Source organism: Nelusetta ayraudi, unplaced genomic scaffold (assembly GCF_046127955.1).
Source record: "Nelusetta ayraudi isolate G7.1 ecotype Tasmania unplaced genomic scaffold, CSIRO-AGI_Nayr_v1 ptg000023l, whole genome shotgun sequence".
Lineage (NCBI taxonomy): Eukaryota > Metazoa > Chordata > Actinopteri > Tetraodontiformes > Monacanthidae > Nelusetta > Nelusetta ayraudi.
The window spans coordinates 2,525,164-2,547,500 of record NW_027466073.1 but is presented as its reverse complement, the minus strand read 5'-3'; positions in this window follow the sequence as shown (position 1 = coordinate 2,547,500).

Here is a 22,337-nt window from a genome sequence, read left to right as displayed (position 1 = left end):
ATTTTGCTTGGAGCACTAAGTCAACACCACTGGAGGGAGGAGCTTGGGGGAATTGGGGGGGAATGGGTTCTGGCAAAGTCACAAAGTTGAAGAAAGCAAAATAAGTCTGTACTGCGAAGTCCAAAGGTTGCGCTAGTTGTCTTCTTTAGACACTGATGTGAGGAAGAAGCGATACAAATTTCAATCTGAAAATCTGAAAACTTGATTTTTAACTGTGCTGTCAAAGATAGATATTTAAATAAATACAATATGTAACAATGCATGACTTTGAAATGTATCAAAGTTTAAGTGTTTGCCATGCATGCCAGTTGGGTTGATTCTGATCTTGATTTTGTCATGTGTCTGTGTTACTTGGTACACAGAATGTGGCACACTTTCTTAATAATCAGGTAAAGACAACACAGCTTCACAAGCACTCTTAATTTAAAATGAACAGAGCAGCAATGGAAATTTTCCGTCTACCATCCTCCCTCTGCTTTTGATGATGCACTGCCACAGGAGCAAAGCTAGTTGTCTGTCATTAATATTAGCGTCTGTGTGGGTTTTCTGTGTCTGGATACCCTGGCTTCCTTCCACATTCCAAAGGCGGGCACATGAGGCATGTTTGAGTTAAAAAAAACAAAAAACAACAAATGTTTCTCGTATTAGTGTTTTTTGTTGTGGAAAAACTGGCAACTTGTCCAGGATGTAACCCCACCCTAACCTATGGACAGCCAAGTACCCCATGTGCAGCACAAGCTCTGATGGAATGGATGGATTGTTTGTCTCTTTCCAATCTGCAGCGGGCCAAGCCCTCCTTTTTTCTTCTGCACCACAAACCCCAAAACTAAAGCACAACCAAACAATCAACCTTGATAGAAATATCGTTTCCCGATAGTACTATTCCTTGAAGTGTGTTCCATGAAGCGCCATTCAAAACAGGGCATTTAATGTTTCTGTAATGAAAGTTTTTTAAAAGGCAGATGTGAATATGTTGACATAGCAGATAATGCCATCTGACAAGCTAGACAATATGAATAAAACATGGAAGATGGTCTTTTTTATCTTGGCTGTGCTTTTCCATTCCTCATTACTTTGGCTCCAGTCTTCTGCAGCTGTTTTGTTTTCTGACTTTTTCACCCGCTCTTTTGCTCTCCCTCCATGTCTTTGTTGCCTTCTATATGTCTGATCACAACTTCTGTTCTATCACAATAGGCCTCAGGCTATAACCTTGAAACGTAACAGACTGGAGCACATGGTGTTTTATTATTTTTATTTTATTATTTTTTTAATAGAGTAAAAATGCTTTTAAAATGGATTATAGCTCTCATACAATGGAAATGTATGTGGATGCAGAGGTTGTCAGGTCATTTGGCCATTTGAAATATTAGGAGTTAAGGCATTGTTATGCCAATTGAGTTTGATGGACAAAATGCCATAAAAAGACAGTTTCTTTGTGCAGTGCCTGTTAAAGCCCCCTACGAGCTATTTAGAGTGAAAAATAATGAGAAAAAGGGGAAACACTGTCTTCAAAGATGGCATGCATGAGACATTATGAAAACTACAGAAAGAATTCAACAGCAACAACTCCAAATATTGTATCATGTGTGGGAAGGAAAGAAAGACAAAGTAAAAGACTTCTATCACAAAAGCAAATACTAAGCTTTTCATTTCACCCTGTCTCCAGTTGAAATGCATTGTTGATCTCCGCAGTGTTCCGACAGTAATCCCACTGAGATGAAAATGATCAGCAGGGCTTGTTTGCATCTTAAGCGCAGGCTCAAAAATTGTTGATGTTTTTGAAACAAATCCATATGTTGGAGGACTGGTCTGAACTCTGCACGAAATCATTTTCATATCCATCTCCGTTCTGTGGACAGTCTGTCCAGCAATGCAGCGGGGTCTAGTGTTAGGGCATTTTAATTGCCGTAACGTCAACTGCCTCATCCAAGCTGACAAGCCTTCAGACCAGTCAGCTGCAGAAAACACACGCACGCGCACACACACACACACACAGTTAGAGCTCGGCCTGGGGGCGGGGCTACGTGACCTCCCTCCCCCTTTTAAAATAGGGTTTCAAAAAAGTATATCTTTCACATAGTTTGAACTGCTTTGCTACCAATTGACATTAGAAATAAGCTGGACGTTTAAATTGTATTAAAATCTTGAATCTTAAAGTCCTCCCTTTCTTCACTGCTACGTCCTTTTCAGGTGTATTTCTTCCCACTTCTTGGAGCATTGAGTATCTGTTTCTCATTCAAAATATTGCAGTAAAACTCTGAACAGGACGGCTTAACGTTGACGGTGATCAAGAGCTCACTCCTCATAAGCAAGAAGAGCCTCAGCCATTTTTCGTTTGCTGCTGAAAAGAAGCGATCCTGACGCGCAGCCTACTCCATGCAAGCTATGCCGCCAGTACGCAGTTGTCGTGAATGGGTTGTGCAATTGTTCTGTCTGCAGCCACGTAGATTACGGTTTTGAACGCAAGCTCTCTGGAAAAGAACGTAGAGCTTCCGCCGAAAGTAAAGTTGCGTTCTAGACAACTCAGAAATATGGGCCAAACTCGTCCCGTATTAATTCAAAATGGGACGCACCATGTCCTCGTCAAATACGGGACAACTCTGTATTTTAAGGGACGGTTGGCAACTCTTGCGTGATGTGGGCAACGTTGTTGTGACCGCACCGGGGCTTGGGAATGAATTGCTGCAAACACCGTCAGGTTCATCTTTTACAGGAAGAGGGTTACAGCAACAACAAAATAGGAGTCAAGCTTGGGCAATTGGGTTTTCCTTGCTCCCTTTTTCCTTTTCCTTTGCATTTTGTTGCTCCACATTTGTGTTTATAACTGCTCCAGGTCATTTTTATGCCGTTCTCTGTTCTGTTGACAGGCAGTTAATAATGACGTTAATATCGTCCACTGGACGGACGGCGTTGAGGGACGGCTGGTAATGACATTTTTTTTGTCCACCCCCGTCTCTGCATGGATTGGTTCGGTCCCGTCAACAACAGTGCAGCGCATGTGTCGCACAAGGGGAGGGACGGTTTAAGATAGCTGCCACGGAAGTCAGTTGCATGAGGGAGGCGGGGCTTGCTGCCTCGGTGACGGGCCTGGGTCTGGGGGCAACCGTCCCCTCAGCCAGCGCTAGTACGCACACACAAACACACAGACACACAAACTCTCCACACTTATCGAAATTTTTAAAATTAGACTTTAAAATGACTTATTGCTCTAAGTTCACAGACAACACTAATTAGTCAAGTGGTTAAGAAAAGTCTTTTCACCTAGATTTTTTTTTTTAATCAATAACGTTTCATAAACTGAAATGTTTGGAATATCTGTGACTTCAGGTAAAAGAAAATTCAGCATTGCATTATGTGTATTTTCTCTAAAATAAACCACATATGCTCCCTACAACATGTGATGGACCACCATATAGAGTAGAATAGAATAGAATGCCTATATTAATGCCATATTGGGGAAATTTGCATAATTATTGCAACAAAAAGTAGTGCTAAGAGAATGGAAAATTATATTCATTGAAAAGAATAATAAAATAAAAATAAAATATTAATAGAGTTAGAAGGAAAAACAAGATATTTACATGCTGCAGTATATTGTTATATGGAGGAAGATATAACAAGAAATTGAAAAAAATAATGAAATATTTTTGTCCTGGCTGGTTGAATCCATATTGATGCCAAGTCTGAAATGTGTTGGAAAGTAGCTGTCTTGACAGAACGCTCCTTCGCACAGACAAAGCTGTTCAACTTTTCTTCCCCTCTGTTCACCTGTCACTGGTGTTCTATCACGTTATGACTTTGGCTGTTATCACTTGGAGTGGTAAATGCATCAAAGCTAGGCTTTAGACGTGTGTGTGTGTGTGTGGTGGGGTGAGGGGTGGGGAAGGGTGGGAGGGTTTACAACACAGTATGAGAACACAGTAGGTGGTTTTCAGATGCCAGTTGGAAGCTTAAAACCTTAGTGTCCTGAACAATCACTGTGTGTTTTCCCAATATTGTCTTTGACACCTTTGCACTGTATGAGAATTGGATATGTACTATAGACATTTCCCAGAGAGTGCCAGATGGGGCCCTGCGTTCAGCTTTTTAAAGTCTAGTTGGGTAACAGCTTCTACTCCCCAAAAATTTTCATTACTTTTGACAAAAAAAAAAAAGAACGGTAATGAATATGTGCCGAAAGCCTGCAGGAGTTTAATGTTTTTAAGTGAGCTGTTAAGATGTGACAACAATCACAGTTCAAATTGCAAATTCCCAATTAAAGAACAGAACTAATATACACTGCTCAAACAAAATAAAGGGAACACTAAAATAATTCATCCTAGATATCAATTAAAGAAATTATCCAGTTGAAAATCTTTATTAGTCACGAAGTGGAATGTGAAAAATTGTCGATGTAAAATGAAATCATTGTCCCTTGGGGGTCTGGATTTGGAATCCTACTCAAAATAAAAGTGGACACCCAGAATACAGGCTGATCCAACTTCAGTGGAAATTCCTCAGGACAAGTCAAAACGAGGCTCAGTAGTGAATGTGGCTTCCTCGTGCTTCCTACTGGGCACACTCCTGATGAGACGGCCAAGCGACTCCTGAGGGATCCCCTCCCCGCCCAGATCTGGATGAAATGACTGTCTGTTGTGCAACGTGGTGTTGGTGTATGGAACCAGACATGATGTCCCAGATGCGCTCCATTGGATTCAGGGGTGGGGAACGGACAGGCCGGTCCATAGCATCAATGCCTTCATCATGCAGGAACTGCCACTGACACTCTTCAGCCACATGAGGCCTGGCATTGTCATGCATCAGAAGGAGCCCAGGGACCAACTGCACCAGCATATGGTTTCACAGTGGGTCTGAGGGTCTCACCCCGGTACTAACAGCAGTCAAGGAACCTCTGGCTGGCACAAGGAGAGCTGTGTGGCCTTCCAAAGAAATGCCTCCCCAGACCATTACTGACCCACCGCCAAACCAGTCATGCTGGATTCATGTTGCAGGCAGTGTAACGTTCTCCAAGGCGTCTCCAGAGTCCGTCACGTCGGTCACATGTGCTCAGTGTGAACCTGCTCTCATCCGTGAAGAGCATAGGGCGCCAATGGTCAATTTGCCAATCTTGATGGTCTCTGGTAAATGGCAATCGCGCTGCATGGTGTTGGGCTGGAAGCACCGGCCCCACTTGTCGGGTCTGTTCCTGACCGATTGAGCAGAAACATACACATTAGTGGCCTGCTGAAGCTCATTTTGCAGAGCTCTGCCAGTGCTCCTCCTGTACCTTCTTACACAAAGGAGGTAGTGGTCCTGCTGCTGCAGTGGTCCTCAAACTTTGTCTGTCACGCCCCACCTTGGAGGAAGAAAAATCCCCCCCCCCCCTCCCCCCCAGACAAAATGGTGACAAAATAGTTTTTTTCAAATTTACTGAAACAACATAAAACAAGAGCATTCCTCTCACCAGCTTTACGCATTTCTGCTGTGCAAATAATGGTTTACCTTTGGCACACCACTTTTTGTGACATCAAAACCAACATTACTTTTTTGTCATTAACATTCATTTCACATTCAATTCACTTTTCTCTTCGTTTATGAAATAATTTAGGTTGTTCAAATGAACAACTTTAGCAAATCCCTCTTTGTGACATCAAATCCTGAACATTACTTTTGAAACAGGAATACTAAAATAACTTTTTTTGGGAAACCACTTTTATAACATCCAATAAAGACAATTAACCCTTTTTATCATTAACATTCCCTCTGTTTTCTATCAAGGTATTCTGTTGTGCAAATAACCATTCATTCACTTCACATAAACAATTGAGTTAAATATGTAGATAAAAGAACAAATGCAGGCATTTGGCAAGAGTAGTGAGAGTTTGTGAGAGTTACTGTATTAGTGGCTGCAATGGGCCTGTCTTGCTTTGCACAACATCTCAAAGTGGGGTTGCAGGCTTGATACTGCCACTTGCAGATCAGGCTCAATGTGGAGCTTAGCTCTGTACTCAGCTTTCAGTATTGCAACAGCTGAAAAGCTTATTTCACAGAGACAGGATGTGTCGAAAGGAAGCAGAATTCCCACAGCCCTCTACCCAATGGCAGCACTTTGACTCGGGACGACCACCTGGCTTTGCTGTGAAACAACACAGCTTTATGTTGTGCTCCCATCTCCTCACAAAGTGCAGAGAATAGCCGTGCTTTCAGGGTTCTTGTTTTGATGAAATTGACCACATCAACAACATCAATCATGTGACAACATCATATTTTTTACCTGCCACACAGGATGACGTTGAGCGCTACGTGCGCTAAGTCAAAATACCGCGCCAGTCGCAGCGTATATCTCATACTGATGCAAAGGTGTTTCATTACATTCTATCAACACTCGAAATCTGTTCATTGTCCTCTGGCTTTTTTTCGCTCGCAGCTCGCGCATAAAATAGAAAATAGACCAGACGCCGAAACAATCGCTGCGCGGCGCAAGCCGGCCGCGGAAGTGAGCGCCGCTTCAAGTCTGGCGTGAACGACACCATGGCTGTGTCTCACTTCAGGGTCTGCATCCTTCGAAGGAAGCGTCCTCCGTCGGAAGGCGGGCCCTCCGAAGGACCCGGCCCGAGAAGGACGAACACGAACCTGCCCGGTAACCAGGCGTGTTTCCTGGTTGCGTCACAGCCGTTCCCCACTGCCTTCATGCCCTGGACACTGTGCAAAACCTTCTTGCTGCAGCTCGCATTGATGTTCCATCTTGGATGAGTAGCACTACCTGAGCGACTTCAGTGGGTGGTAGACACGGCCTCATGGTACCTCCAGGGGTGGGACACTTACAGAATGCAAATGTCATCAAAACATCGGCCAGAAAGGATGAGAGCAGAGAAATGGTCTGTGGACACCGCCTGCAGAAACACTCCTTTAAATTGCCTCATTTCCACCTGTTTCCTGTTTCATTTGCACAACAGCAGGTGATATGGATTCAGAATCAGCATTGCTTCCTAACTGGACAGGGTGGTTTCACAGAAGTGTGATTGACTTGGAGTTACATGGTGTTGTTTTGGTGTTCCCTTTATTTTTTTGAGCAGTGTATATCTGACTTTTGCATATCAAAACTTGTGTGTGTGAGACTGTCTTCAGTCTTTGGGTAAAACCTTTTTGTTTGTTTTCAATGCAAAGTCATGAATGATATCCATTGAATTTTGTTTCTGGGTCAGTGCCACTGAACAGAGAACGTCACTAAAACATGTGACGATGCCCGAGAACATGATGTGACTGTGACTTGCCTCCAGCCACAGTCACAGGCAGAGTGACATAGAGCATGCTATGAAACACAGTGGTGTAAATTGTTAATAATTAGACATCTGTTTTTAAGTAGAGGTTCCACATTATGCAAATGTTCCATTTTATCAATGGTTTCCAACAGCCATATTTGTCCATAACCTTTCAAATAAATGAATAAATAAATAAATATTTCTGATAAGGCATATAATGGATAAGTAAATGAGATATGGGAATAAGGTGCCAAGAGGAAGGTTCTGGGCACAGAGGCTTTTGTTTTGGGTCCCAGTGTTGAAAAGACTACATTGTTGATCAAGACTCTCTAAAAAAAAAAAGGCTTTATAAAGGTGGCACAATCTGGTCTATCAGTGGAGCAGATTCTACTTCAGAGCTGAGACATCCGAAACCGTCGTCTCTCCTTCCGCTGTACCTTTATAAAATATATTTTTATGACTTCAGTTATGTGTGTGATAAAGGGAGCGAGACCGAGATAAATAATTCAGTTGGAAAAGAAAATGCTCAGTGGGATAGAAGTATTAGCTTTTAGGCTATCAAGGGCAAGGAAACTGGTATATTAAAAACATGGTCACAGAGTGATCTCTGTTCCGCTCAAAAAAAACTGTTTTCACGAGCAGACTGAAAATAACATTCACTGTCTGTTTGGTTTCTTTATTTACCATGTTCAAGGTAACACAAATGCGCACAAAAATAAAACATAACCTGTTTTTGTTTTTTTGTTTTTTTAACTGAAAAGAGTGTTGAACAGATCCATACACCGGCTTTTGCAACAGAAAAGTTCTGCAGATGGTACCAAAAAGAAAAATTGCATCCACTGAAGACACCCAAAGGTAAAAAAAGTGGCTGAAAATGTTGTGAGATGCAGGTAGCGATACATTTGAATATTTTCATTCATTCATTCATTCATTCATTCATTCATTCATTCATTCGTCTTCTATACCCGCTTATTCCTATTCAGGGTCACGGGGGTCTGCTGGAGCCTCTCCCAGCTGTCTTAGGGCGAAGGCAGGGTGACACCCTGGACAAGTCGCCAGTTCATCGCAGGGCCATTTGAATATATATTTTTCATTGATAATTTTGCTCTAAATGGCACCCTTTTCTATACCCTATTAGAAACAGCACCTTGTTCACGAAGACTTTGCACTGACCTGACTTCCTCACACAGATTGACGGACAGTAAGCTGCAAAAAGTAGGAATTTGCTTCCCGTGACAACAGATCGTCTCATTGTACACAGCTTTGAGGTAATCTTGAAGGTTAAAACCTCACCTGTGTGAGTGTTTGCGCACCTCTCAGTATGTCTGATAGATCTAAGGCTAACCAGAAGTAATTGGCTAGAGAAGCTGCGCAACTGTCGGTAGAAACCATCACAACAAAGAAATTAGACAATAAAGATGCTGTCATGGATTGTGCTCAAGAGCAATTACAGTATTGACAACCAATGTTGTGCTTTCACTGCATTGTTTTGGCTTAGTGACACACACACACCACGCGTGCACACACAAACATACACACACAAACACAGTCCACTTTCATCGGGTTTTTATTTGCGGCTTCAATTAAGCTGTTTTTCGAGCAGCGATGGAGCAGCAGTCAGGACAAAACCACCAGTGTTTTGTTTTGTTTTTTTCACAACCCCTTTTTCCTTTTAAATCAACTACTGGGACTACTCATCTCTCTTTGTTTGTTGGCACAGCAATATACTATAGGTGTGCCCAACTTTTACAGCTGGGACTGGTTCCAGCGCCCTCTTAACTGCCAGTGCGGGATAATCAGTAGAAAATGGAAGAGATGACAAATTCAAATCAGCTCTTATCTTTTTTTTTTTTTTCAAACAAGAATGCAATTTTGTGGCAGGTACTCCACGTGGCATTTTAGCACCACAGTGAAAAAGAGAAATATGCTCCTGTGCTCTAGTTAGCCACTAATATGCATGTTTGCTCAAATATTTCCACATTACAGATCATTAAACTGAAGTTCAAAACATGCAGCGCATATAGATTTAAAGAGTCAAAATCCAGGATCTAGATTTTCAATGCAAAGACGGATGGATCTTTACAGGAAACAGGACTTACATTTGATGAAGGGTGGACATAAATGTGGTCTTTGAAAAATTGTAATGCCATCAAGAACATCACAGAGGCTGCGGAGAAAGCTTCAAGATGGCTGCGGATCTGTGGAGTCGTGGGCCACTTGGACACAAGTCGGGGGCTGATCACCCCTGACTGGGTCACCCGGGTGAGGGTGTTTCACGATCAAAGACCCGAAACACCCCATGACCCCGGGTGTGTCCAAGTAGCAGCAAGAAGTGTTTTTTTAAAACTGTAATGAGTGCATCTGTTCATTCATCACACCAAAATGCAGGCATCCACTCACACCCACACACACACACACACACACACACACACACACACGAGCCAGAGGTAAAACAACACTCTAAAAATATCACACTGGCTCAACAAAAAATTGTTGTAACAATTGCATTCATCTTTTTAAGTAATGCCATACTAAGCCATTATTCAGCATTTCCAATGACATTTTTATTGCTGGACAAACTCAATTAGTTTAGTATAACCAACATGATTTGTTTTGTCCTCGACTTTATTTCAAAGCTTTTGTGTACTGTAATTGTTGCCTTTCACCCCAGGAAAAAACTCCTGCACTGCTGCGGCTCCTGCCGCAAGTCTCTACTCAGCCACCATCTACCTGCCTTTGCTTCTCTGGTGGCTTCAGTCTCCGTGCTTCCCCCCTACTTGCGTGACTGATTGCGCCTTTCGAAATAAGTGGTCAAAAGTCTGCTCTCACTCTTGAGCCTGTGCCTTGGACCAACCTTTCCTCACCCGATTGCCACAAGTATAGACTTAAACAGACAGAACATCCAAACATTTCTTTTTCTTCTTCTTCTTTTTTTTTTTTTTTACCTACTTATTCTGGTGAACCCTGTTAATTTGTCTGGAAGTTTAACATTCAAGATGATCTGCCATCTGCAAGTTATAGGTTTTTTATTATTATTATTATTATTATTATTGTTATTTTATTTGTGTATTTATTTTTTTATTTTTTACAAAACAATATCTGACAATCATTTTGATGGATCGACATATGGTAGCAGAGGTGTACAGTCATCAAAATAAATGAATCGGAGCTGTGTGCCTTATGAAATTTCAGGATCTCTCTCTCTCCTGTTTGATTGGTGGCCAGCTCTGTAGAATTTTGGCAGCTGCTTCACTGGTAAACCAGGGCGCAAACACAATTTGGCAGCTGAATGTGTGAGGGTGTCTGGAGTGTAAAAAAAATAAACACACACACACACTAAAAAAAAAAACATGGGTAGATGGGGATTGAATGCCAGGCAAATTGAGGGTTGGTCTGATGAAGTCTGATTTATTAGGTCTCCCTCCTTTCTTTAAACCCTCTCTTTCATATATTGAGCCTTAACGCAGCCTCAGGGGAGCACAGTTTGAAGTTGGGGGGGGGGGGTAGTGCAGCTGAAGAGCCATGAGCGATTGCACGTTTTGTGGGTTTTTGTGCTGTATATTTGTGGGATGCTGGGAGGGGTGGATGAGGGACCCTATACTGTGTGTGTGTGTGTGTGTGTGTGTGTATTGGGAAGGGAGGGTTATCTAGTTGCCTCAGAAATCTCTCGCTGAAAAAGCCTTTGTTTGATAAAGTGAGAGATTGAGAGAAAGTAGCAAATGCCTTTGGGGAGAAAAATTGCCGCAAAATAAAGATTATGGATGCGTTTCTTTTATTTATATTATATATTATTATTATATATTATTTTTTTATTTTTTACAGCCACACATACAAGCCCACATTTTTACCATTGGACAAAAAACCCCAAAACAAACAAACAAACAAAGCACGTGTGCGCCGAGAAAATGGAGAAAAAGCCTCTGCCAGGCACACAGGTTCTTTATCTGTGAGTGCCACCTGGCTGGCAAAGGTTTGATGTGACCTGGCAGATTGCCGAGCGTGATGATCTGTAGGGCACACAGAGAGGAGAAGGAATGGCCCAGTCTCCGAGCACACGAAGAAGCAGAAGCCACGGAGGTGACGACGTTTTGAAGGAGGCAAAAAAAAAAAAGAAAGGAAAGAAGGGGGAAACGACAGAAATTTAGGACACACACACACACACACACACACACACACGACGACTCAACGTTATTCTCCAGTGCCTTTCTTTGGACTGTGGGAGGAATTTACAACCTGAAGAGAACTCAGATTCGCAGACACAGAGAAAACATGCAAACTCCACACAGACAGACCCCAGGCCTGGGAATCACACCTCCGACCCTCTTGCCTATGATGAGACCACTAGACCACTACAAGCCAGCTGGAACTCAAAATGTGATTCACAAGTAAATGTTCCATTATTGACTGGCGCATCATAGTCCGGTGTGTGTGAGTGCACAGCCAACGTCGGGTTTCCACACACGCTCCCACGGCGCCTGATTTACCCAGAGCACTAATAAAGGCCACCGGCTAAGGTGGAGAAACACAAGCACAGGGTGGAGTGAGTCTTGTTGCCGCACAGAAAAGCCTGCGCTCTTCCCTCGCGCTCCACAGGGGGTAAACCCCATTCTCCCCCTCTAACAATGCATCCAATTTTTTTCCTTCTTTTTCCACCAAACGGAAACACTTCTCGTGCCCCCTTCCCTGGCATTGTCCCATCCCACACTCCTATTCTGTCTGCACTGGTTTCCCTGTTACACTCCTCCAGTCACTGACAAATCTCCTCTTCTTGCCTCGAAAGTCTCTCTTGGCTCCTTGTATGTACTCCACTCAGAGTATTACATCCCTGCTCTGTTGGGGTTCCAAGCAGGCCGAGCAGGGACCAAAGTTTAAAGTTAAAAGTTCAAAGAGAGCTGGACGGAGCAACATGCAATGAAAAAGTCCTTCTGGTTTTACAGTCGATGGCCGTAGTTAAGCAAAACAGTGTCAGGAAAAATAAAAAATAAAAAACGACAGAGCGACCACCGAAGCATCGAGGACCACAACAGCGGGAGTGGAATAAACCAAACATGTTGGAGGTTTGTTCAGCAACCAAGGCAATATCTGAGAGCATGTATGAGGACTGTGAGTGTGTTGTGACCTCAAGCAACTTTCCTTTTAAGGCTATTTTCAAAGTACAACCGCTGTCTCATGTAGATAAGCTGTTAGCCACCACCGCTAACTCCATGTCACGCTGGTGTTTTGTGTCGCCTGGCGGCGAAATTCAAGAGGTTGTGATTCTGCCTCTTCAGTTTTGCCTGATTTTAACGTATGCTAGCGTGTTAACATTGGTCAAATGAAGCTGTTGCTGTTTTGTGTTTTGTGTGGATATTCTTGTGCCATAATAATCGACTTTGCGACTCAAGTGATCGTTTCAGAGTCTACAATATCTCTGCTGGAGCAGCGTTTTGATACAAATCAATGGTATTAAACAAAAATAATTCTAAGACCTACTAAAATGTTTTGTTGAAAAATAAAACAGGGTCAATACAAAAAGTGAAACGTATGAATGTGAGGATACGGAAGGCATAACAAACAACAAGGGTTTGCTGTGGTGACTCCACCCTAGCTGAGCTAGGACCAAGTCGCACTGGAAACGCACCCGTGCTGAGCCGAGGTGACCCGAGCTGGGTGGTGCTGGTGGAAACACGTCCATAGGGGCCTGATAAAAAACATGCAAAATTAATTAAACTCGTTGTGCCCTAGATAACAAGTTATAACAATAACAAGAGCCTCCCTCATCTTCTCCTCAAACTGAACTTTGCTGATACATTCAAGGGCCTCATCACACCGTTCACATGCTTATGAACTAAGTCTCATCTCTCTCCTGCACACACCTCGGTGCAACAGTTTAGGGTCCCTGCAGAGTAAAATCTTGTGCACTAGTATCAAATGAGTCAACTCAACGTGCATCTTTTAATTCCGGGCTTTACCTGCCATCGCTTTCAGCTCAACAAGGTTCTGTTAATATCAGTTAACACTCTGCATACAAGTAAATCTTTTTGAACTCGATTGACAAGAACAGAGCAGAATAGAGCGCCGTAATTAATCCCACATCAGGGAAATTTACACAATTACAGCGACAAGACGTAGTGCAAAGAGAAGGAAAAATGATGTGAAATAAATAAAAATAGAATTGAAATAAAATATTTGAACAGTAAGAAGGTAAAAACAATATGGGCATGTTATGAACAATTGGATTATTTACAGTTACCTACATAATTATCTACGGTTGTCTATTTGCATACATAGAATGAGGGCCAAAACAAACATCTGCACATCACACACTGTGCTTTGCCTTGCTGGCTTACATAAGCAAAGTCACTATTGTGTGAATGTCAGAAAAAAAAAAAAAAAAAAGCTCATAGCATGACAATAAGGTATTGTATGCGGACCTGGGGTCGACAATATGTATTAATACCTGCTTCTTCAGAAAATTGTCAAACTACTGCATTCTGTGCACCCAACATTTGCAAAGAAAAAGAGCAAAGGGAGGGGAAGAAAACCCCAAAAACAATGAGACACTTGTTGCTGCCACACGTTAAGAAACCTGGGTGTCTTGCCAGGTAGGGCCCGGATCCAAATCACAGCCATTTTATGTATTGTACTGCGGAAGCCAATCATCAAATGACCAGCTGGGAAACAATAGACATTGTATTTGTGACTGTGTTGACCTTTTGTGTTGACCTTTAAAAGATTAAAAAAAAAAAAAAAACACCCACAGGAAGAAGAAGAAGAAGAACAATTTATCAATCTTTCACATCCACAACATGAGAGTCATTTACAATGTATTTACAGAATAGAAAAATAATAACAGAAATGGTCTCTGGCTGTATTACTCCCAAATAAATAAGTATATAAATAAATAAATATATTGGGCAGAAAATAAAATATGAAGCCCTCTTTTCACAGCTTTTCTGTAAAATGCTTCTTCTCCTCCCAACGCGTAGATGGAGATCAGAACAAAAACTGCACGAGATGTGATTTGGGGTGTCCTGGTGTAGACGTCGGTGCCCTTGGTGACATCAAAAAAGTCTGTTTTACAGAACAGTTTGCATTTTGTGAAGGACTGGACTAATTTGAGAACCTCATTGGCATGCTAAAGAGCCCAATTATCCTTTGAGAACAACATTTTGGCATATTGTGTTTTCGACAATGCACCTTTCAAATGCATGGAGCCTGGCCCACGCGCTTTTAATCAGCATTCATTCTGGCCTTTTGCAAACAAGTGACCTCTCAGGAATCTCTGAAGCTACTGAAAGACAACAACCTACATCCTCTGGACAAAATAAGAGAAAATGGTGGAAATCGTAGTCACCGTGCTTCAGACAACTTCTTTTTGTTTTACTGGAACACAGGAAAACATTTCTCAAACAACTTGACAACAACAACAACAACAACAACAACAACAACTTGTACAGTGTGTGTGAAGAATGAACAGCATTATGTATACATGTTTTTTTATGAGGGCATAAAAGTCACTCTTGTTTTTATGCATTATGCATTAACGTATTGCTTTGAGGGGCGAGTGTTGCTATTAAGTTTGGTCCCTCCAAGTGTGTCTGCATTAGTAATACATACTCACTGTGCCAGCTTGTTTCACATTAAAATCAGAGCGCTAAAGGCACAAACTAACTCGAGCATAGCATCTCTCAGAGGTATTGTTGTCGTCAGTGCTGTCACAAAGACAATGAATCACTTTCATTTGAGTGGCACCAACCAACCACGCTGGACAAAAACATTTATTTCTCTTCTTCTTTTTAAAATGAATCCATAATTTAGACATGAAACCGAGACTTGCCAGTCAGCTCTTAGAGTTTCCCCTCACAGATTCAACGCTCTTTCGCAAACAAATGGAAAACATTGAAATGCACAAACTATCAATCCTTGTTTATTATTACTACTTACTATCCTTCAACTTAGATTCAACAGATTGTCAATCATTCATTTTTTTTTTAGGTACCAAGCGCCAGCAACGGCAAGGAAGCAGATCAAGTGTCACTCAGGGCTAGACCCAACTGTATTTTATACTGAAACTTCTCACAATCAGCACACCACCATTTTGATTAATAAATCAATCAACTTTCATTTCTACAGTGCTAAATTAACATTTAACAATAATTTTTAAAAAATATTATAATTAATTAATTAATTGAAATAATTTTAAAAATAAAGAAATTGCCCAAGACTTGGACTGATGCACGAGTGGTAGAAAAATTCACCAGTGGGAAGAAACCTGGAGCAGACCCTGACTCTGGAGGGCGGCCACCTGCTTTGACCGTGTCAGGTTGAAAAGTGAATAAAAACGAGGCCAAGACAGAGTGAGAGACAGGCCAGGGAGAGGGAGAATATTTACAATGATACTGTATATGTAACTGTAACCCAGCCCGTGTCGGGAACTGTGCCTCTGCACACCCAGAGACTCTGCGTTGTGTTATGATGATGTTGGTGGTGTGAAGGAGGGACGAGTCGGACACAGGCAGTTGTCGTATTTATGGCTCGGACAGCACCGTTTATTTCTCACAAGTTGTGCTGGCAGCTCCACCCTTATGGCAGAAACATTAACTCAACAATATCAAAAAAAAAATAAATATTCACAGTAGGCCTACAGCACAGAAATACCTTGGAGCTAATGCTGTAGCTACACATAAAGCTAGTGAGAGTCACGCCCGGCATTCTAAGGAAACACACAGATGAAACGTAACTATTCAACTAGCCAGATATCACGTCATATCTTTAAACACAGCGGTGAAACAGGCTACATAGAAAAACGTTAATTTATCATTATAATCCACATTTATGCAGAGCACCATTTATGCTGCTTACCTTATGGCATTATAGAAAATATTAACTCAACATGGCGCTGGGCGGGAGAATACCTGAAAACACGGTGGCCTGCCAGGACAAACTGTCATACCTGCCTAACCCTCTGAGGGCAAAAGAGTATCGGAGTCGTGTCCTGCAGCCAGGTGACTCCAGGGCAGTGGACAGCAACGCTGCAGCTTCTGTCTGTTCAGAATCTCCACCATCAGAACCGAGAGCTATCTGCCCATGGAGTCCTTAAGGCTCCGCTCACTCTGTCGCTCTGGACTGGAACAGATGATGAAGGAGGGGAACTGGTCATCCGGGGTCCACCACTGTCAGTCTGTGCCATAAAGAGGAGGACACCAGATTGTTGATGATGAGGGCCCTCCCTCTCAAAGACATGGAGGGTAACAGCCACCTCCACCTCTTCAGTCTGCCCTCAATGGACTCCAAGACTCCATTGCAGTTTTTCTTTCGAACATCATCACTTGGAAACACCCCAAGGTACTTCAAACCACCCATGATCCACACCAGCCCCCCTGGTAAAACCAGCTCATTGAGTGAGTCCTTTCTGGGAGCAAAGACTTCACTCTTGTGCACAACATAGTTTCAAGACATTTTATAGGTTGTAAAGAACTAAAAAAAAATGGTCATTTGTGGAATTTGCAGCATTAGGAGGTCATATAAGTTTATTCAAAAGTTATTTCAATCATCTTAACAGGCCAAACATAGCACACCTTCATTAACATCACCTTCACAATTCTTGCATCCATTGAGCTTGTGAGTTCTTGGAGAGTTTCTGCTTTAATGTCTTTGCAGGATGTCAGAATAGCCTCCCAGAGCTGCTGCTTGGATGTGAACTGCCTCCATCCCTCATAGATCTTTTTCTTGATGATGCTCCATAGGTTCTCAATGGGGTTGAGGTCAGGCGAGGATGGGGGCCACAACATGAGTTTCTCTCCGTTTATGCCCATAGCAGCCAATGACTCAGAGGTATTCGTCGCAGCATGAGATGGTGCATTGTCATGCATAAAGATGATTTTGCGACAGAAGGCACGGTTCTTCTTTTTGTACCACGGAAGAAAGTGGTCAGTCAGAAACTCTACATACTTTGCCGAGGTCATTTTCACTCCTTCAGGGACCCTAAAGGGGCCGACCAGCTCTCTCCCTATGATTCCGGCACAAAACAAGGTGGCCATTCACCAGCCATCCACTAATCCATCCATCTGGACCATCCATGGTTGCACGGCACTCATCCGTAAACAAAACTGTTTGAAAATTAGTCTTTATATATTTCTGGGCCCACTGCAACCGTTTCTGCTTGTGAGCATTGTTTAGGGGTGGCCGAATAGTAACTTCTTGAGGATCCTACACCTTGAAGTTCACGGGACTCCAGAGGCACCAGCGGCTTCAAATATCTGTTTCTGCTTTGCAATGGCATTTTAGCAGCTGCTCGCTTAATCCGATGAATCTGTCTGGCAGAAACCTTCCTTGTTGTGCCTTTGTGTCTGCACGAACCCGCCTGCGCTCTGAATCGACGACAAATTTCTTCACAGTACGATGATCATGCATAAGTTTTCGGGAAATATTCAATGTTCTCATACCTTATCCAAAGTAGTGCACAATTTCACGCTTTTTATTGCTTGAAACCTGTGGCATGCTAAACAATGTGGAACATCGTTCTCAAGTAGTTTTACTTTTGATTGGGCTCACCTGGCAAACTAATTATCACAAGTGTCTGAGATTGATTTCAATGGTCCAAAGAGCCTAAGACACAATACCATCCATGAGTTTAATTGAAAAACCAAAAAATAAATGTTTATGACACTTAAATCCAATTTTCATAATAATTTGGAACACAATGTAGTCTGGCCAGCGACATGGTGTTATTCCTACAGTGACACCAAGTGTAATTCCTGGTCCTGCTGTTAAAACCCCTCCACACATCTTTTAATGATGAGTCTCAATGAGATGCTTGAGCCGAGTAGATGAGGCAGGATGAGGCTCCAGGTGATTCCTGTCCATTGCTGCCTCAGCAGTGCAATTAAAATCACCCCCCCCCCCAGAAATAAAAACTCGTCAGCAACTCCATCAATGACATCACATAAAGCATTTTAAAATCAGCATTCTGTTGATGGCTGAGACAGGGGCATAAACACACAGAAAACCCTTTCTTTACACTATGATGGCATGTCCCACCCCAGCACTTGTGGACAACTTGTGGTGCCCTTTGTTGCTGTCACTGTGAGTCTCTTGGACGAAGGTCACGTCCAGCTTTTTCAGTTCACACATTTTGAAAAGAGAGGCTCTCTTTTCTGCAGACCGTGCTCCATTAATATTAATGGTTCCAATATTAATGTTCATCATTGTGAAAAAAAATAAAAACCCACAGCAAAATGCATGACAGCCAGTAGGTCTCTTGATCACTAAAAACACCATCTCCTCGGCGTCGGTTTATCGATCTGATAAAAACCATTGAGATCAAGGAAAAACAGCTCAGCTTTAATAGCCCTCTGAACTTTTGTTTCCACTAGGAACTTCCTTTTGTCAAGAGAGTATGAAGTGATATTTTCCTCTTGAGAGGCTGCAAATTCAGTCATCATGGAGGTTGTGTGAGGTTGTGAGGTGTGTCCGATTCTGGACCGATTCCAGGACTGCACTCTCTGGCTCTCGGCATTGTGGTCATCACCTGCCAGGGACACACAGAGACTACTGTAGTATCGTGCATATAATGGGGAGTTCAGGTTCAGAGGAAAAAGAGTAGAAGCTCCACCTGCACAGAGTGACAATCCCTTTCATGGAAGAGAGGGATCTCCCTCAGCGGTCTAGGCCCATAGCAGTTCAACTGACAGTGAGTTGAATTCTAACTGTAAGCTTTATGGAAGAGGAAGGTCTTAAGTCTACTCTTACATAAACTGACCGTGTCCGCCCCCTCAAACAGAGGCCGGGAGATGGTTCCAAAGTAAAGGAGCCAAAAAGCTAAAACTCTTACGTCCTAATCTAATTTTACAGACTCTAAGGGTCACCAAAAGTCCCAAATCCTCAGAGCGAAGAGCCCTCAGATGATGATAGGTTCAATAAATTCTTCAATGTAGGAAAAAGCCTCAGAGTGAAGAGCTTTGTCAGTTATTAGCATGATCTTAAATTCAATTCTAGATCTAACTGGAAGCCAATGTAAAGATGCTAAGACTGATGTAATGTGCTGCCTCCTCCCAGTTCAAGTTAGTAGACGGGTAGCAGCATTCTTTGTCAATTGTAAGGTCCAAAGAGAAGCGTTTAGGTACCCAGATAACATGGAATTACAGTAATCTAATCTAGAAGTAACAAACGTATAGATGATTTTTTTTCCCTGCATTTTTGAGAGATAAGAAATTTCTAATTTTAGCAATATTTCTTAAATGGAAAAGAGCTGTCCTTGCTACATTCTGAATTTGGAAGTTGAACGTCAGGTCCTGATCAAAAATGACTCCAAGGTTTCTTACAGCAATATTGAAGGCAAAAGTATTATTGTTTAAGATAATTTGACCATTAGAAATTTTGCTCCCTTGTTCCCACAATATTATCCTCAGTTTCACTGGTATTGAACATCAAGACATTTTGCGTCATCCAAGTTTTGATGTCACTTTGGCAAGTTTCTAATTTAACTAACTGGTTTGCTTCATCAGCTTTAAATGACATATATAACTGTGTATCGTCCGCGTAGCAGTGGGAATTGATATTATGCTTTCTAATAATATCACCAAGTGGTAACATGTAAATGTTAGAGGAGTGGTCCAAGAACAGACCATTGAGGGACTCCATGACTAACCCTCTTACGCTCTGATTTATGATTATGAACATACACAAATTGAAAGCGGTCAGACAAATAAGATATAAACCAATTTAAGGCTTGGTCTTTGATACCAATAACAACCTCCTGTCTTTTTAAGAATAATCAGAGCAGTTGAGCCTCGATATTGAAACATCCCAGTGACAGCATACAGATCAGCTGTTTGCCCTCCTGCTGCGAGGGACGGTATCAGTGCCTGAAGACAACTCTCCTGAAAGGAACTAAAGGTGAAAAACCACATTATCAAGAAAAGAACTGTGATGCAGAGCAACACAAATAAAATGCCCCCAAGTACACGTTCATAGTAGTCTTACTTTTTTTTTCTACACATGATCAATTGAAAATTCCTACACACACACATACATACATACATACATACATACATACATACATACATACATACATACATAACCTCACAAATGTGATTGCCTTTTGTTAAATGTTCATTTATTTTTTTCAAATAAATTGATACTACAAAACGATTTTCCTGCCTGTGTGTGATTTCAATGCTATGGATTTCCTCCCTAAATTGATTTTTTTTTTTTTTAATCTTCTGAAAGCTAATCATAATTATATATACATAAAATTAAAATATTGTAATTCTAGATATATTTTTTACATTGTATGGGTTACAAAAGGTTTTTCTCTTCTGAGTATTTTTGTTTTATGCCTATAAGAGATGATTTTTGGTTGTTACTTTTGAAAATAGTCAGTGAAATTTTAAACTTCGTCCCAAGTCATGGTATTGAGGGATTAAGTTCCGAGCCCAGTTCTAATAATTGGCTATGTATTATTTCTAAATTTACAGCGGGGATTGTAGTGGACTGGTGAAGGGAGTATTGTGTTCTCTGCACCTTTTATAATTAACACTGACACATCTCCATGTTGGGCGACACGGTGGCGCAGTGGTTAGCGCTGCCGCCTCACAGCAAGAAGGTCGTGGGTTCGATTCTGAGACCTTTCTGTGTGGAGTTTGCATGTTCTCCCTGTGTCTGCGTGGGTTCTCTCCGGGTTCTCCGGCTTCCTCCCACTGTGAGGTCAATTGTCCGTAGGTGTGCATGTGAGTGTGAATGGTTGTCTGTTTCTATGTGGCCCTGCGATGAACTGGCGACTTGTCCAGGGTCTCACCCTGCCTTCGCCCTAAGACAGCTGGGATAGGCTCCAGCAGACCCCCGGGACCCTGACCTCGGGACTAAGCGGGTATGGAAAATGGATGGATGGATGGACATCTCCATGTTCATGGACCTTGTTTACACGAGTTGCATGTGTTGTCTGAGTATTTCCCAGTGCAACATCACTATCTGCAATAGTACTATTGATTTTTATTAGGGATATTGGAGATAGAAGGGCTATTCTTAGCTGTGGTTGTGCATACTAGTTGTTGTGTGTGAGGGTTTGTCTTTGACATTTGTAAGCTTTTACTTCCTTGACGTAGAAGGTGATATGTACCTGATATTTACAGTGTCATAACCTCTTTTTTTTTTTTTTTTACCAGCAAACTTCACCTTGGGTTGTGGTTCCTCAACAATTGATGAGAGGCACTATGACATTTAAACTTTGTGACATTGCAGGAACCACTTAAATCAAACAAATAAATGAAATTACATATAAGACATTTTCTAAATGTAAAAAAAAAGGATGCTTTCAGCCGCTGAATACCGATCGCACTGTTAAACAGCCTGTGACTTTTATACTGTTTACTTATTTAGAAGATTAGAAGAACCCTAATTGAAATAATTTCATGCTATAAATTACGTGACTCCAAAACACTTGATTAAATCTTAGTATATCATTATCAAAAGGCAGGAACCTTAGGAAACACAAGCCAGAAGACTTGCACATTAGATCTGAAGGTACTAATTTGCTAATGGAAAAAAATAATAATAAAAAAAATAGGTTCTTAAAAATAGAAAGATTGGAAATCTGTGAGTCAGAATTTTGTATACATGGATGTTCTCTATGTGTCTGCGTGGGTTCTCCTTGGGTTCTCCGGCTTCCTCCCACAGTCCAAAAACATTCATGTGAGGTGAATTGGGAACTCTGAATTGTCCATAGGTGAGTGGGTGTGAATTGTTGTTTGTCTATGTATTTCTCTGTGTGGCCCTGCGATGAACTGGCCTCTGATCCAAAGCATCACCCTGCCTTCGCCCCATGACAGTTTGGAGAGGCAGGAAGTGGGTATAGAAGAGGGTTGGATGGGTAACAATAAGAAATATGGTTAGAATTGGGAAGACACTCCCTTCAATTATATGCCGCCATATAAAAATTGTACACACTGTTGTCAGGATTTCAAGATTCAAGAAGTTTATTTGTCACATGCTCATAGGATGTGCAAGGTCACGCTGTGGTTTTAATTATGTCAAAATGTAATAGAACCATACACATTAGGTCACTGGATTTTCAGTCAACTTTCAATTTGACAGACAATAGATGGAGCATGAATG